The sequence below is a fragment of the Ictidomys tridecemlineatus genome, chromosome 2 (assembly GCF_052094955.1).
Source record: "Ictidomys tridecemlineatus isolate mIctTri1 chromosome 2, mIctTri1.hap1, whole genome shotgun sequence".
Classification (NCBI taxonomy): domain Eukaryota; kingdom Metazoa; phylum Chordata; class Mammalia; order Rodentia; family Sciuridae; genus Ictidomys; species Ictidomys tridecemlineatus.
Window position 1 is genome coordinate 77,658,032 of NC_135478.1, and position 16,313 is coordinate 77,674,344.

At 52.4% G+C, this 16,313-nt stretch overlaps 1 pseudogene; it reads left to right on the plus strand.

The window, feature by feature from the left end:
• Positions 1-7,927: 7,927 nt before the first annotated feature.
• LOC101969003 (reticulon-4 receptor-like) lies at positions 7,928-11,571 on the plus strand (annotated as a pseudogene).
• The last annotated feature ends 4,742 nt before the right edge of the window (positions 11,572-16,313 follow it).

Sequence of the window (16,313 nt, forward strand, 5' to 3'; positions counted from 1 at the left end):
GGAAGGAGGGCACAGCATAAAGTGCTGGAGGAAGGATTTTTGTGTGGTACGGGCCATGACCACAGAAAGGAGCCCAGGTTAGGGACCTAGAGGAGTGCCCAGGCTAGGGGAGAGCATGGAAAGGGAAGGGCCGGAAAGGTGGGGTCATCTCTAGGGGTCTGAGGTGCAGGGAAACCAAGGGTAGTGGGGAAGTGGCCTCACTGAGGGCCACTGTCCAAGCCCAGCGAAGCACGGAGCAAGAAAGGCCCCCCAGAAGCTCAAGCTAGGAGCCAGGCTATGGAATGGAGAGCCAAGGCCCCATGCTGGGGCAGGGGGCTCAGAACAGTAAACAGGGCTGGGGAGGGAAGGCAGGGGATCCAGCGGGGTGGGGGGGAGTAGGCTTGTGGCCCAGCACCATGGCCAGGTATCAGGTTTCTGTTGCTGCCCCAAGGGCCTAGGGAGAGCAAGTAGTCCAGGTGATGGTCAGGGTTCTGTTTCCCATAAGGCGCCCTGGCTCAGATTAGAATCAAGTTCCAGGCACCAGGCCAAGGGAGCCTGGCAAAGGACAGGGGCTAGGAGGAGTGCAATGAGAGGCCAAATTGGGAGGGTCACGGTGGATGCAGAGAGGGGCAAGAGCCAAGACCCAATCAAGGAGCCCAGGTAAGGGACAGACTCCACCAAAAGTTATTAAGGACCCAATAAGCAGGAAGTTTGCACTCTAGGAAAAAGTGCTTGGGGAAGGAGAGGTAGGTTTGACACAATGATGAGGAGACAGAGGGCCACACAGAGGGCACAGAGGGGGGTGTGCAACGGGCCCCCAGGTCAGATGCAACATGAAGAGACACCGCAGAAAGCAACGCAACACAAGAAACACAGCAAGGAGCTCAGGCAGGCAGCCAGGCCAGGGGACTGTAGTGTAAAAGGTCAGGGTGAGCGAGGGATGGGTTGGCTTAGAGGCAGCTTGCAAGGCTAGAGAGCAGGAGAGGGAAGGGAGGGGATCGCCCAGGGCAAAGTCATCACTAGGCCCAAGTCCACTGCCATTTGTTAAGTTTGGGCATCAAAGGGGACCCAGGAGAGGGGCAGGGCTGTGTTTTTCATAGGTAGCATTCAGGGCCCAGAGGTCAGCCAATTCCTCTGTACTGCCCCAGGTGAGTAGATTTTCAGAGATAGACCAGGACCAAAGGAGGGTAATGTAAGGGATACCTTTGGTCCAGGATTGGGGGGGGGGTGTCTGTGGGGAGCAAGCAACCATTGGAGGAGCTAGGAAAAATTGGGTGCGTGGCAGGGGGCAAGGTCCAGGACCAGGGCCACTGCCAGGTGTCAGGGTTTCAGGTACAGGACCAAAGGCCCAGAGAGCACAAGGGACACAGGCGAGGGGCAGGGCTCAGTTCCCCAAAAAGCGTCCTGGCCCAGATGAGAATCTAGGGACAGTGACCTGGCAAAATAGGCCTGCAAGTGAAGGAGACCAGAAGGAGGGCAATCGGAGGGCATGGCGGGTGGACTCTGTAGGTGCTTGGGGGGGCAAGACCCAGGACCCAAGCCAGGTGCCCAGGCAAAGGACCCACGTGTCCAACTGTGGATGAGGAATCCAAGGAGCAGGAGACCTGCAAGCGCCAGGGGAAAGTGTAAGGGGAAGGGTGGAAGGATTTTGTGAGGACCAGGAGACAGAGAAAAGCCCAAGGGGCACTTGGGGAGCAGGCTGGTAGTCCGAAGCAAGGGGCCCACAGATCAGAACCAACAGGAAGAGACCCCATGCTATGCCAAGTGACATGAGGATCAATGTCAGGGGCTCAGGTGAGCGCCCAGGCTGCATTAGGGCCCTGCAGTTCAGGGAAGCCAAGGGGAGCAGGGAAGCAGCCCCAGCTAGGGGCCCCCAGACAAAGCCCAAAAAAGCACAGAGCAAAAAGGGCCATCAATGGCTCAAGCAAGGAGCAAGGCTGAGGAATGAAGAGCCAAGGGCCAGGCACCTGGGGCTGGGTGAATGAAAAGGGACATGGAAGGGGAGGGGAGGATGAGGAGAAAGGGGAGTGGGTGGCACATGGGGGCTCAGTACAGTGGACAAGACTTGTAAGGGAAGGCAGGGGTTCCAGAAGTGGGCAGGCAGGCTTCTGGCCAAGGGCCACTGCCAGGTGTCAGGGTTCTGGGTGCAGGACCAAGCACCTGGGGAGAGCAAGGGGCCCAGGCTTGGGGCAGGGCTGTATTTCTCATAAGGTACTCTGGCCCAGATGAGAATCCAGGGACAGGGACATGGCAGTGGAGGCCTGGCAAGGGAAGGGGGCCAATGTGAGGGATACCTTGGGCCAGGATTGGGGGTGGGGTATCGGTGGGCAGCCAGGACCATTCGAGAAGCTCAGGTTAGGAAGAAGCAGGGGGAACAGAGTGTTAGTGCAGTGCCAGGATACCACAGCATCAGTGGAACAGAGGGGAGGCACAGGAGAGGGCGGGTAAAAGAAGCCTGAAACCAGGAGACAGGGACAGGATCCTCAGGAAGGGCAGCCAGGGGCTCAAGAAAGGAGCCAGGCCTAGTAATGGAGAGCCAGTGCCAGCACCTGGGGCTGGTTGAATGAAAAGGGACATGGAAGGGGAGGGGAGGATGAGGAGAAAGGGGAGTGGATGGCACATGGGGAAAAAGGCTGAAGGCCCAGGTCCACTGCAGGGTGTCAGGGTTCAGAAGCTGGGCCTGGGCTGAGGGACAGGGCTTCATTTTCCAAAGGGAACCTGCAGGACAAGTTCCAGAAAGACAGTGACAGGAAGGCATGGCACAGGGTTGTGTTAGGTGTGGAGAGGAGCAAGATCCAGGGACCAAGCAAGGATTCCAGACAAGGGACAAACCTGCCCAAAAGAGGATTAGGAACCCAAGGAGCAGGAGGCCCGCTTTCCAGGGGAAAGCGCTAGGGGAAGGAGAGGAAGGGGTGGTACTAGGATGAGGAGACAGAGGGCAGCACAAAGGGTAAGGAGGGGAGCTCACTAGGTGGCCCAAGATAGGGGTCCCCAGTTCTGACCTGAGAACAAGAGACCACACAGGAAGCCAAATGACACAAGGAACATGATCAGGGGCTCAGGTGAGAGGCCAGGCCTGGGGATTTAAGTGCAAACCCTCAGGGTTAGGAGGGCTGGATTGGGGTAGGGGCAGCATGCAAGGCTAGAGGGCAGGAAATTGAAGGGAGGGAATCAGGAAGCGCAAGGTCAGCACTAGGCCTTCAGTGGGCAGAGACCAGCCAATTCCACTCCACTGTCCTAGACGTGTAGATCCTCAGAGAGGGACCTGGACCAAAGGAGTGCCAAAGGAGGGCACTGTGAGGGGATACCTTGTGTCCGGAATGGGGTGGGTCAGTAGGAGCCAGGACCCTTCTTGGAGCCCCAACTAGGGATAAGTAGTAGGAAGGGAGAGTCCGGGCAATGCCCGGATACCACAGTACTGTTGTAGGGTCAAATGAGGCAAGGCACCAAACATAGCAGGAAATAGATTTATTTGGCTGCATCCAGGCTCAGAGGGCACAACTTTTGCTTTAATCAATCAATCCCCATGCAGTTTCTGAATTTAATACCCAGCATGTAAGGGTAGGGGCTCAGAATTTCACAGTCTGCAGAAGTTCACACAAAAGCAGCTTTTTCTTTCACTGTTTTGGGCAAATTAACTCTTCAAGGACAACACCTGAGAAGGGGAGAGCTTCTTTTCCCCATTTTTTCTCTCTCTGCCAGTCGTTACCATGGAACCCATTTGGTTACATATCTTAAAAATGTAGACATCTCTGTGAAGCCCAACACAAGGCCAGCGGCCTTGTTGCACATTGATACAAACTACTATACAGGATATGTTTGTTAAAAATTAGTAAGTGGTTGCCCAGCAGCTGGAATGCTGGTATCTTCTCGGCCAGTGGCCAAGTAAAACAGGGCGACAGGAAAATAGCAAGTTTATCTACATTGGATTCTTTTGCAGAGACTCTTTTGCTGACAGTCCTAAAAACAGCCATGGTGAAGATTTCTGGAGAAGCCCAGGTAAGACTTTTTGTGGAGAAAGGGGGTGACACTTCAATGCAAAGAGAACAGAGGGGAGGCACAGGAGAGGGACTGATAAAGGGGCTTGAAGTCAAGGGAAAGTAACTGAGTCCTGGAGAAGGGTGGCCTCAAGCAAGGAGCCAGGCCCAGGGATGGAGAGCCAAGTTTGTTGTCCAATATAGTTTTCATGATAAGATACAGGGATAGAGAGGGGAGGGAGAGAAGAAAGGGCAGTAGGTGGTGCAGAGAGAGGTGGGCTCAAGGCCCAGGTCTACTGATGGGTGTCAGGGTTGTGGAGCAGGGCCCGAGCTGAAGGAGGCCAAATGGTCCAGTAAAAGGGAAGGTCTACATTTTCCTAAAGAGAACCTGCAGGGCCAAAGGCCAGGTCCAGTCCCCTGACCCTGGTGATCATCCTGGTAAAGGGAACAGAAAAACAGGTGAGGGGGGGCACTGACAAAAGGAGGTCCCAAGGAGGGCATAACAGGAAGTTCTGGAAGACTCCTGGTGGTGGGGTGGGGGCTAGGACCCCAACAAGGATACCAGTCTAGGGACCTAGAGGAGGGGCCCATTCTAAAAAAGCAGGGAAGGGCGGGGCTGGACAGGCAGGCAACACTAGGGTTCTGCCATGCAGGGAAGCCAAGGGGAGCAGGGAAGCAGCCTAAATGAGGGGCCCAGGGAAGCACAGAGCAAGAAGGGCCACCAGAGGCTCAAGTGAGGAGACAGGCCAGGGAAGGGCCAGGTCTGGGGCAGGGAGATCAGGACAGTTGACATGGCAGAGGAGGGAAGGCAAGGGACATGGCAGTGGGGAGGCAGGCTCCAGGTCCAGAGCCATTGCCAGGTGTCAGGTTTCCAGGAGCAGGACCAAGGACCCAGGGAAAGCAAGAGGCCCAGGCTAGGGACAGGGCTCTCTTTCCCATGGGGTGCCCTGCCCATATGAGAATCAAGGGCCAGGGACCAGGCCAAGAGGGTCTGGCAAGGATGAGGGACAGGAGGAGGATGACAGGAGGGCACGGTGTAAGGGTAGGGGCTCAGAATTTCACAGTCTACAGAAGTTCACACAAAGCAGCTTTTTCTTTCACTGTTTTGGGCAAATTAACTCTTCAAAGACAACACCTGAGAAGGGGAGAATTTCTTTTCCCCATTTTTTCTCTCCCTGCCAGTTGTTACCATGGAACCCCAGTTGGTAACATATCTTAAAAATGTAGACATCTCTGTGAAGCCCATCACAAGGCCAGTGGCCTTGTTGCACATTGATACAAACTACTATACAGGATATGTTTGTTAAACATATCCTGTATAGTAGTTTGTGGGGGGTCACAGTGGGTGCTGAGAGAGGCAAGAATCAGGACTCAAGTCAGGTTTCAAGGCAAGGGACAGATCCCCAAAAAGAGCATTAGAAACCCAAGAAGCAGGAGGCCAGCACTCCAGGGGAAAGCACAAGTGGAAGGAGAGGAAGGTTTGGCACTAGGATGTAGAGACAGAATGCAGTGCAAAGGGCACCCAGTGGAATGCACTAAGGGGACCAAGCAAGGGACCCATGGTCATACCCAATGCAAAGTGACACCTAGCTATACCTAGCATCAGGTGGAACATCGTCTGTGCCTCAGGCAAGCAGCCAGGCCTGGAAACTAGAGCGCAAAACATCAGGGTTAGGGAGGGCTAAATTGGTGTAAGTCCTGCATGCAAGGCTAGATGGTAGGGGAGGAAAGGAAGATGATCGCACAGGGCAAGGTCAGGTAAGGCCCAAGACCACTGCCAGGTGTCAAGGTTTGGAAGGCGAAGGGGGCAAAGGCAAGGGGCAGGGCTGGATTTCCTATAGGGAGACTTCAGGGCCCAGAGGCTAGCCAAAACCACTCCTCTGCCCCCAGTAGAACCTCACAGAGAGACCAGGACCAAAGGCAGGCCAAAGGAAGGCACTGTGAGGGGATACTCTAAGCCCAGAATTGGGGGCGGGGTCGCTAAAGAGCCAGGCCCCCTTTTAGGAGCCCAGGCTAGGGAGAAACAGGGGGAGGGGAGGGTCCAGGCAGTGCCAGGATACCACAGTACACGGGGAACAGTGGGGAGACACAGGAGGGGGTGTAAAAATGGGTCTGAAATCACGGGACAGGGACAGGATCCTCTAGAAAGACAGCCAGGGGTTCAAGAAAGGGATGAGGCCAAGGAATGGAGAGCTAAGTGGCAGGACCTAGGCCAGTGTCTCATAAAAATGGACACAGCTGGGGGTGGAGAGTGAGAATAGAAATGGAGCACATGGCACAGTGAGAGGAGGGCTCAAAGACCAAGTCAAAGACCCCCCAAACCTGAGGTTCTGGGGGAGCTCGTATACCACCACCACCAGGGTCGAGGTGTGTTAGAGTCTGTAAACAAGTCAGGATGGCGCCTGGAATTTTGCCAGGGGAAATGGTTTGTGAGGTGGTGCCAGTGAGCCATTAAGTGTGGAGATTTCTTATTAGTTGACTGCTGTATCTAGTTTATGTTAATTAAGATAAGCTGTGTGGAATGTATATATACCCCTCCTGTCCTCCAATAAAGGACTCCCACTCCTGCTGTATCAATCTACACAAGTTGCTTGTCACCCCCCGGTTATTGGTTATTTTCCTTCAGCCAGACTGCCTCAGAGGTAACTCGCCCCTCCAGGCACTAGACCCCTCTTTCATGGGTGTCCAGCAGAGCTTGTATGCTCCTTTAGCCAGGGTGGATTGGACTAATACCTACAGGCAGAGGCATTAGGCAGAAGGAGCTCATATCCCGCCCAGCCAGTATAAAGGGGACTCGCCTCAATAGGCAGGAGACCCCTCCCATCTGGTTGTCAGGAGGGCTTATATACCCAGAAAGGCAGGGTAGAAGGAACTCCACCCTCTAGGCAGGAGACCCCTTCCACCAGGGTGTCAGGGGAAGTTCTTATACCACAGCAACTAGGAGAGAGGGGACTGGCCCCTCTAGGCAGGAGATTCCTCCCACTTGGGTGTCATGGGTGCTCCTATACCGCAGCAGTCAGGGTAGACTGGACTTGCCCCTCCAGGCAGAAGACCCCTCCCCCCTAGGTGTCCCATGGGTGGGGGCTCCTATAGCATGCTAGCCAGGGTAGAAGTGACTCATTCCTCAAGGCAGGAGAACTCTCCACCTGGGTGTCAGGGAATGCTAGTATACCACCTCAGCCAGGGTAGAGGGGAATTACCTCTTCAGGCAGCTGACCCCTCTCATCTGGGTATGGGGGAGGAGCTCTACACCGCAGGTGCCAGGGTAGAGGAAACTCGCCCCTCCATGCTGGAGACCCCACCCACCTGGGTCTGGGGGGAGCTCCTATACAGCGGAAGCCAGGCTCCTGGGGAATGGCAAGAGGCGCACCAGTTTGTGCACAGGCTCAGGTGGCCACAGGAGCCACCTGCTCTTGGGTGGCTGCAGGGGTCTGAGGGGCAATCCATGTGGTTGGGACCTGAATGAGATGATGAGAGTGGCAGGGGTGGCGAGCCTGATCCCCAGGAAGAGGGCAGAATCTCCTGGGAGAATCAATGGTCAGGTTGGGGAGAAAAATAGGAGAGGTGGGCAAGGAGGGGACCAGCCCTGGAGATCAGGAGCCCCGTAGTTCAGAAGGCTGCAGAGGGCAGTGGGTTGGGCCAGTGAGGCTTTCTGGGGGATAGGGAGGGGTTGCTTTCCAAGGTGGAGAGCAGGAAGAGGTCACATGGGGCAGCCGTGGTATAAGGTCAGGGCACACCCTCCTGACTGCCTGGTTGGGTTTTCTTGTCTTTGTGCCTGATACCTTCTGCTAGGAAGGCTGAGTGCCATGTGGCTGCTCTCCCAGTTGCCTGCCTCCCCTGTGTGGCTCAGCCTGGAGTCAACATGGGCATCTATACCAGTTAACTCACAAACCACACCTCAGGTCTTGGGGGCCACAGGACATGGTGCAATGGTAGCCTAGCTCAGTCATGATGTGAGGGAGATGGTCACCATGTATGGTAGGTAGCACACGAAACTTGTCATTATGGCACAGAGAGGGTGGTGGCATGGCCCAGTCTCAGTGAGGTCTAGTCAAGAGCATGGCACAGTTGATGATATGCACTATCTGTGGCACGGCTTGACTGGTGATGTGGCCCAGTCATGGCAGTGAGCCTGACCAGTGAGCACTGAGGGCCCCCCACCCCAACCAGACCCAGGTCTTCCTGAATTCCTGGGCTAGGAAATACAGTTTACATAACATAGTGCCTGCCTGTGACAGCAGGTGAAACACTGTGGGGAACCTGCATGGCCAAGCCCCACTTTCCCAGGGAAGATGCATAAGAAGGAAGCAAGGGTGTCAGTAGTTTAAATAGAACATCAGGCCAAAATGCCTCTCGTGCATGGCCAGTCTTGGGAAGGTTACAAAGGGCTTGGGGGGCTCCTGGGCTTCTGACTTTCTGGACTCCCATCCTGGGGCTGCCATCTCTCTGGCAACCAACAAATTTCCCCAAACCCATCAAGGCAGAGTTAAGAAGAGGAGATGCCTGGACAGGCTCCCGGTACCTAGGGACATTTTTAATGACTGCTATACTTAACTGGTTTGCTGGGACTCTGGATTTAGAGCAATTGTTGTACTCTAGGCAGAAGAGGATCCCTGTGGCAGGGACTCAGCATAGCATGGAAGGCCCAAGGGTCACAGTCCTGGGTGGTTGAAGCTAGACCATGTCTCTCTCTCTCCTCCCTCTGTACTCCAACCCCAGCACTTAGCCAGCCTCCTGTCTTCAGAATCCTGCTATTAGCTAGCTGCCAAGGAAGGTGTTAGCTGTCAACATAGGTGTTAGCTGTCAAAGAAGTGTAAGCTGATAACTCAAGTATTAGCTCATAAGACATAACCCTACCAAGGGGATTCACATTTTAATAGACTCACTCCTGAAGGTAAGGCAGGCTGAAAAAACTTTCAGTATTCAAAGGGGGTAGGTAATCTAATGGTGGAATAATAGGCCCTGCTGTTGAGGCCAGTATGGAGCCTCCTTGAAAGTCCAGGAGTGTCTGGCCCTTTTTCTAGTATGGAGCCTCCTTGAAAGTCCAGGAGTGTCTGGCCCTTCAAGGGAAGAGAGGGTGCAACACCATGATCAAGGGGAAGATTGCTGCTGGGAGGCTGTCCCAGTTGAGTGTGCACCTTGGTTGGAGACTTGTGGGCGGCTGGGACCATGTAGTGACTGGCTAGGATGAGTGAACTCCTCCCTGGGAAGTCATCAAGTAGAGAATGAGGCCAGGGAGGAGGCTGCAGGAGGTGTTCCAAGCCAAGTCAGGAAGTGCTTAAAAGGGAGGATGTGTGGAGGAGGGAGCAGCCTGCTGGGGGCAGGGTACTCTGAGGTAGAGACAGTACTCCTTCACCCCATGCCCTTCCTATACCCAGACCCCTGTTCCTGTGATAGCTGAGGTGCTGGTAGGTAGACCCACTTTATACCCCCTGGAACACGATAGTGGGTTGTTTTTTTTTTGCATTTTTTTCATTAAATCCAACTCCCCATTATGAAATGAGGGGGACTCCCCAGACTCCCACCTGCTAGAGTTTATCAAGAACTATAAGGGCCTAGGCAGGGCATAGGGTTATGAACCTCAGTGTGTTTCCTTCTACAGTCTGGGAGGAGGATTTCTGCATAAGCTATACAAATCTCAGCAGCTGACAGACTAGGGATGAGACTTAGATTGCAGCTCCTCTGCCTGAACCCCACTTCCTAGTAGTTCCTGAGCTTAGTCTGGGTGGTCCTACAATGTTTACCAAGAGCACATCTTCTCCTCTCCCAGCATGGCCTGCAAGCTGTTAGGGGGCTGGGTACTGGCAGGAATATTGCTTGGAATATGGGGATGGAGACCAAGTCCTGGAGGACTCTGTTCACTAGAGTCCCAAGAAGGTATATGCAGATGTGAGCAACAGTCCTCCACATGGGTATTTGTTGGGTGACTTAGTAGGCTAACCTTGATTATGGGTATGAGCATCCAGAAGGTGCAGTGGAGAGTCTTTAGACATGGTTTCCTAGAGTGTATGGTTCCAGGCACAAGTTATAGTCAAGCATCATCTATGTGGTATGCAAAGCAAGGATCCCCAAACATCCAAATCCCAGGCCACAGTTCAGACCTGTCTCAAGCCCCTCTAAGGCCCAATCCCAAGGGACAAACTGGCTCCAACATGGCCTCCCAGTCCCTTAGGGATCTCTTACCCCTAACCACCCTTTCTTCTACCCACAGGAAGCTGGCTGCTGGCATGGGTGCTGTGGCTACAAGCCTGGCAGATAGCAGCACTGTGTCCAGGTGCCTGTGTGTGCTACAGTAGCCCAAAGTGACAGTAAGCTGCCCTCAACAAGGCCTGCAGGCCATGCCCACTGGCATCCCAGCCTCCACCCAGCTCACCTTCCTGCATGGCAACCGCATCTCTCATGTGCTAGCTGCTGATTTCCACACCTGCCGCAATCTCATCATCCTGTGGCTACAGTCTAATGCATTGGCCCAGATTGATGCCACCGTGTTCTCTGGCCTGACCCTTCTGGAGCAACTGGATATCAATGACAATGCCCAGCTTCATACCTTCATACCTGCCACATTCCAAGGCCTGGGCCACCTGCACACACTGCACCTGAACCCCTGTGGCTTGCAGGAACTGGGCCCTGGCCTGTTCCATGTCCTGGCTGCCTTTCAGTTTATCTAACTTCAAGGAAATGGGCTGCAGGCACTGCCATATGATGCCTTCCATGACCTGGGAAACCTCACACACCTTTTCCTTCATGGTAACCGCATCCCAAGCGTGCCTGAGCACACCTTCTGTGGCCTACACAGTCTTGACTGTCTCCTCCTGCACCAGAATCATGTGGCCCATGTGTATTCACATGCCTTACATGACCTTAGCCACTTCAGGACATACTACTTGTTTGTCAACAACCTCTCAATTCTGCCTGCAGAGGCCCTGGCACCTCTTTGTGCTCTACAGTAATTGCAGCTCCACAACAATCCCAGGGTATGAGACTGCCAGCCACACCCACTCTGGTCCTGGCTGCAGAAGTTCTGAAGTTCCTCATCTGAGGTGCCCTGCAACCTGCCCATGTGCCTGGCTGGTCGTGACTCCAAGCATATGGTTGCCAGTGACCTAGAGGGCTGTGCTGTGGCAGCCAGGCCCTTTGATCCCATCTGGACCAGTGGGGCCACTGATGAGGAGCTGCTGGGGCTGCCCAAATGCTTCCAGCCAGACAATTCAGACAAGGCCTCGGTGCTAGAATCTGATAGGCCAGCCTCTGCTGGCAATGCACTCAAGGGGCGTGTGCCACCTGGTGACAGCCCACGAGGCAACGGCTCAGGCCCATGTCATATCAGTGACTCTCCCTTTGGGACCTTGCCCAGCTCTGCAGAGCCCCCACTGGCTGCACTATACCAGAGGGGTCTAAGTCACCAGGAGTCCACACCACTGATCTTCACTGGAGTCCAGGCTGTTCCCACAAGAACCGCACCCACAGTCAGTGTCATCTAGGACAGGCGGGAAGTGGTGGCAGTGGAGAAAGAGTTCCAGAGAGTTCAGGTGCCCTTCCAGCCCTGACCACAAAACGCAGTGTTGTGGCCCTTAGCCTTGTGCTGATATTGTGGACAATGTTTGCACCCTGCTGACCAGCTATGACCCCAGAACCTCTCAGCAGCCAGCTGTGTGTACCTAGGACGTCTCCCACCATGCTGCCAGCCAGCACCAGGGACAGGCCCATTGGGCAGGCCATTCCTCCCTGATGGACGCCTCCCCACCAGCCCAACCCCATCTCCACACCAAATGTTTACAGGGTTTGGGGTTACGTTTGTTCCAGAACGCAGGTTCCCACCAAGTTTGCAGAACATAGAGATATGCATTTTGTTTAATCTGTGTAAAAATATTGGACGATGTGGAATCAAGAGCTCTTTTCTTAAACTATGGCCTCTCAGGCTGAGGTGCTATGAGTGGTGAGAGGCAGGGGTGGGACCAGGTGCTGCACCTTACTGGACACCATCACACAAGGCCCCTGAGGAGAAGTGGAGTCACCCAGCTGCATGTACCAGGTATGACATGGTACCCTGCCACCTTCTGAGATTGCTCCTGAGCCTAAACACCTACCCTGAGAACTGGACTGAAAGAGCATATGCCAGGCCCATGGGTCTAGATGAGGCTGCCTTTGTGGGGACATCTACTCTACTACCTTCCATCCAACTGTGCATTGCCCCCAAGAGGAGACTGAGGATAAGAGATGAAGAATACTCTCCCTCTTCTGGGAGATGGCAGAAGGAGGGTCGCCCTGAAGGACAGGTGAGTTGGTAAAGCCAGGCTTGGGGCCAGGCAGGAACTGTGTACACCTTCCTACCACTGCCCAGGGTTACAGCCAGATTCCTATTCCTCTTACAACACACCCACAGCCCAGAAACAGTCCCTTGAGGATCTGCATGCCCTTGTACACATGTGTGCACAACACATACATATGACCAGGCAGGAGCTACATGCATGCATGCCTATGTTTGAAAAAAGTACCCAAAGCACAGACAAAAATATACGTGTGCACACTTTCCGAAGGCCTAGGCCAGGGAGGACTCAGAAACTATAGGGAAAGGGGTCACAAGGCCGAGAAACTATGTAGAGTGCTTTCAGGGAAGGCCCCCTCCCCCACAGGGCAGGGGCTGGCAAGGAAGAGGAGAAAAATTCAGTGATTTTGCAGAGGAAACAGCAGAGGGGAATATTGCTGGTGGAGCCAGATGGCTGTGTGGTGGCTGGGGCTCCAGAAGCCCAGGGGAGGAGGAGAGTGTGAGGGAATGTGCTCAGCAACCAAACCCCTGCTCTCCCTCAAGCTCCTCAGTGCTGCCACCCAAGGTGGGGGACTCAGGACAGATTCTCTAGGCCATTTTCTTTATCCATTCATCTATCTATTTATTCTCTAGGCTGAGGGAAGTGAGTACATGGGGTAGGTACAGTGACCTGACCAGGGTGGAGAAAGAAACTATCTCAGGAGGTCCCAGCCATGGTTAGCTCCATACAGTAAGGACCCAGACAGTTGGGGTCCATGTACCGGGAGGAAGAAAAAGAGGAAGGGGAGAGAAGAGAGACCCAAGTCCTTCTGACTACTGTTTTCCATCTGATGCTCCAAGAGACTATGAACTTCTTCTCTGGGCTGCTTTCCTTCTGGGTGACAGAATTCTCACCACTATACAGTAAAAATCTCAGGGAAGTTGCAAATTAATGTGAATTAAGAGAAATGGAGATACAGAAGGATTTTTGATCAACAAAGCACATTATTGCAGACCCTGCTCAATCTCCCTGTTGAGAATCTTCTAGGGCTGCCTTGGTGGGAAAGGGGGCATGAGACTCGGAGTCTAAATTCAAGAGAGTCCAGTGGATTCAGGGCGTCAGTTTCTGGAGTCTTTCCTGTTTAGAGATTGGGTCTATGTTAGTTGTAAGAGGCCTCCCTGCCATGAATATTTAGGGGGAAGATTTTTCTGTCCTAGGAGGTCCTGCCTGACACATGTCTGTCCCTGTCACCTGTCTTTTTCAGGAGTCTGGTCAGGAAATTGTTTTCTGTTTTCTCTCCTTCAGTTAAAGGATGGGAAGGTGCCCACATTTCAGCCTGTGTGTCCTGAGCTCCATCATGTCTATGGTGTCCTGCCTGAGCTGAGGGAGAAGGTGGTACTCAGCAGTTATGCCTACCTTTCTCTCCCTCCTTCTCCCCTACCAGTGATTAAATCCAAATAGGCTTACCCACAGAGCCACATCTATAGCCCTTTTTATTTTTTTATTATTATTTTTTAAAATTTGGAGACAGGGTCTTGCTAAGTTACTTAGGGCCTAGCTTATTTGCTTAGGCTGGCTTTGAATTTGTTATCCTCCTGCCTTAGCCTCCTGGGTTTTGAGATTACAGGCATTTGCCATTGCATCTAGCTGTATGTCCATCTTCTCAATGGAAAGTCTTTCTGCATCTTACTTCCTTTTATTTCTTCCATCATCTCTTTGAGTCCCAGACCAAAAGATACCCTCAATCAGTTGAAGGGAGTCCCATAGCCAAGACCTTGGGAGACTGATTCTTTTAGCACTTTTCTTCCTTCCTCCTATATCTGATAGGATGGTCAAAGTTAAGATGGGAAGTGTACAAACTAAAATAAGCAGGACCTTGTTTTCTGGTTGAAAAGGAGGATGTTTATTGAGGGGTTTCTGGGTTAAGGGTGAAGGGCTGGGTTGGTAGGGTTTGGATGAGAGAAGCTTCCCTGGGGTTTTCAGTTCCAGAGTGGAGTCAGGAACACTGTGCAGGGGACACACTCTTCTCCACAGTCCTCCCCTCATGAGTGACCTGGCAGGTGTAAGTCTCATGAGATTTCCGGTTCTCTGGCATCAGAGTCAGACAGCTGCTGGCCATGTGCTTATTGTTGGTCTGCTTGGAGGATTGAGTAGTCTCCACACCCTGGTGAAGTTTTGGCAATCCCTCTTCCAGGCCATGGTCATGACACCCAGGTAGAATTCATTGATCAGACAAACAAGTGTGGCCTTGTTACTCTGCAACAATGGACCTGCAAGATGGACTAGGCAAAAGGAATCAGTGTTCTGATGTCCACCTGGGAAGCCCATTTGCTCAATGTGTGAGGAGGGTTTTCTTGTTCAGGTTTCTGTGTTGGAGCATGTGTGATGTAGAGGGTGTGCTGCAAAATTCCTTAAACTATTGTACGTGTTCCTGTGCTTTAAACAACCCAGGAATCCTGTGTATCATCTTACATAGCACCTCTTAGACTATTGCCTTTCACACAAATATGTCACCCTTGCCTTCCTGTCCTGATTACCCCTACATTTTGTCTGGTCCCTGTGTGGTCTCTATCTGTCCTCTGAGCTCTCTTGGATTTAAGTATGTTCCATTATGGGTCAGCTCTGACCTTATTCCTTGACTCATAGGGCCAGTGTTTTTACTAAGAAGCCCATTTTACCCAATGAACCTCCTCTTGAGTCTCTGCCATGTGTAAGTGTCTTTGTTCCTAAAAGTTTGTTTTTCTGGCATGGTCTCAAGGTAAGGGTTAAGTGTCTTTGTTCCTAAAAGTTTGTTTTTCTGGCATGGTCTCAAGGTAAGGGTTTTTGTCCACAGGGCAGATATGTTGGTTTTCTGCAATCGCAAGTATTGTCTATGAGTCAGGATCTCATACTTCTGAGGAGCTAACTTTGCTATATCATGTCATTCATTGAATCTGTACCCAGCATCATGTATACAGTCTTTTCCTCTTTTCTTTCTCTTGACTAAGTTTCATGCATTCCAAAGTGGCTCTGGGCCCTTTACCTAGAAATCCATGGGGGCTTAAGGATCCCTTCTATCTCCCACTTGTCTGCCGCTGTATTATGAGTCTCACAGCCTTCGGCACATGATATTCTGACCTCTAATTTCCCAGCCTTAGGTGTTCCATTTCTTTTCTAATTCAACTAATTTCAGCTCCTCATAGCATCTGGTTCCTCTTCCCCATAAGATAGTGCCTCAGTGAACATGTTCACACAGCTCATCAGACAGGGCTTAGGCCAATGGAAGACAGAACAACATAGCACATCTGAGGGAAAATATATGGCACAAACAGTGAGAAAGACAGCTGAGTATCTAAAGGTTATCCTGTCTAGTTTCTTTCCTTTAATGTCAGAGTTGAAGGGTTGTGGGTATTACCTGAGTTTTCATGGTGTCTTAACAGAAAAGCAAGAGTTCAGTGCCCCAGGGCTGAAATTCATGGAGAATGTTTAACCTCAGGCTGAGATAAGGCACAACACAACCAGGAGGAAACTCTTACAATCCTCAGGGATAACAAAGAAAGTGGAGTAAGGTGTCACTCACCCAGGTCTGACAGCCAGTTCCTTCACCAAACACAAAACATGGTGACAGAGCTTGTGCAAAAACCATTTCCTGCCTTATGCCTATCCCCTTAGACCCAGCTGCAGCTGTGTTGGAGGCAGCCGCTGATAGACCTGGCATCTTCATGAGAAAAAGGTGAAATCCCTGAGAAATGACCAGTACATGGTGTCATTCATGAAAGTTGCCATCTGTCCTGAGAAAAAAACTCACCAAAAGATCACCAGCATGTTTTTCTCTTCACTATGGAAGAATCACTTGTTAAGAAAAGAAGAAAAAAGGAAGTGCCCATTTCGTGCTCACACATTGCCCTGGACCCTCATTGCAGCCTCTGCCCACAGGACCCCTCTGGGCTGCCTACCTCATGTGGAAGTGACAGTCCCCGGGTCTGAATCCCAAGGAATCCAGTTAATTGAGGGTTTCCATGGAATTGTGACATAGCTTGGGGCTATGACTTCTAAAGTGTCACACTGCTATCTGAAGTTTTTGGGCGACATGTAAGTCGTTGGATGTCTTCCTTCGCCAACATTTCCCCAT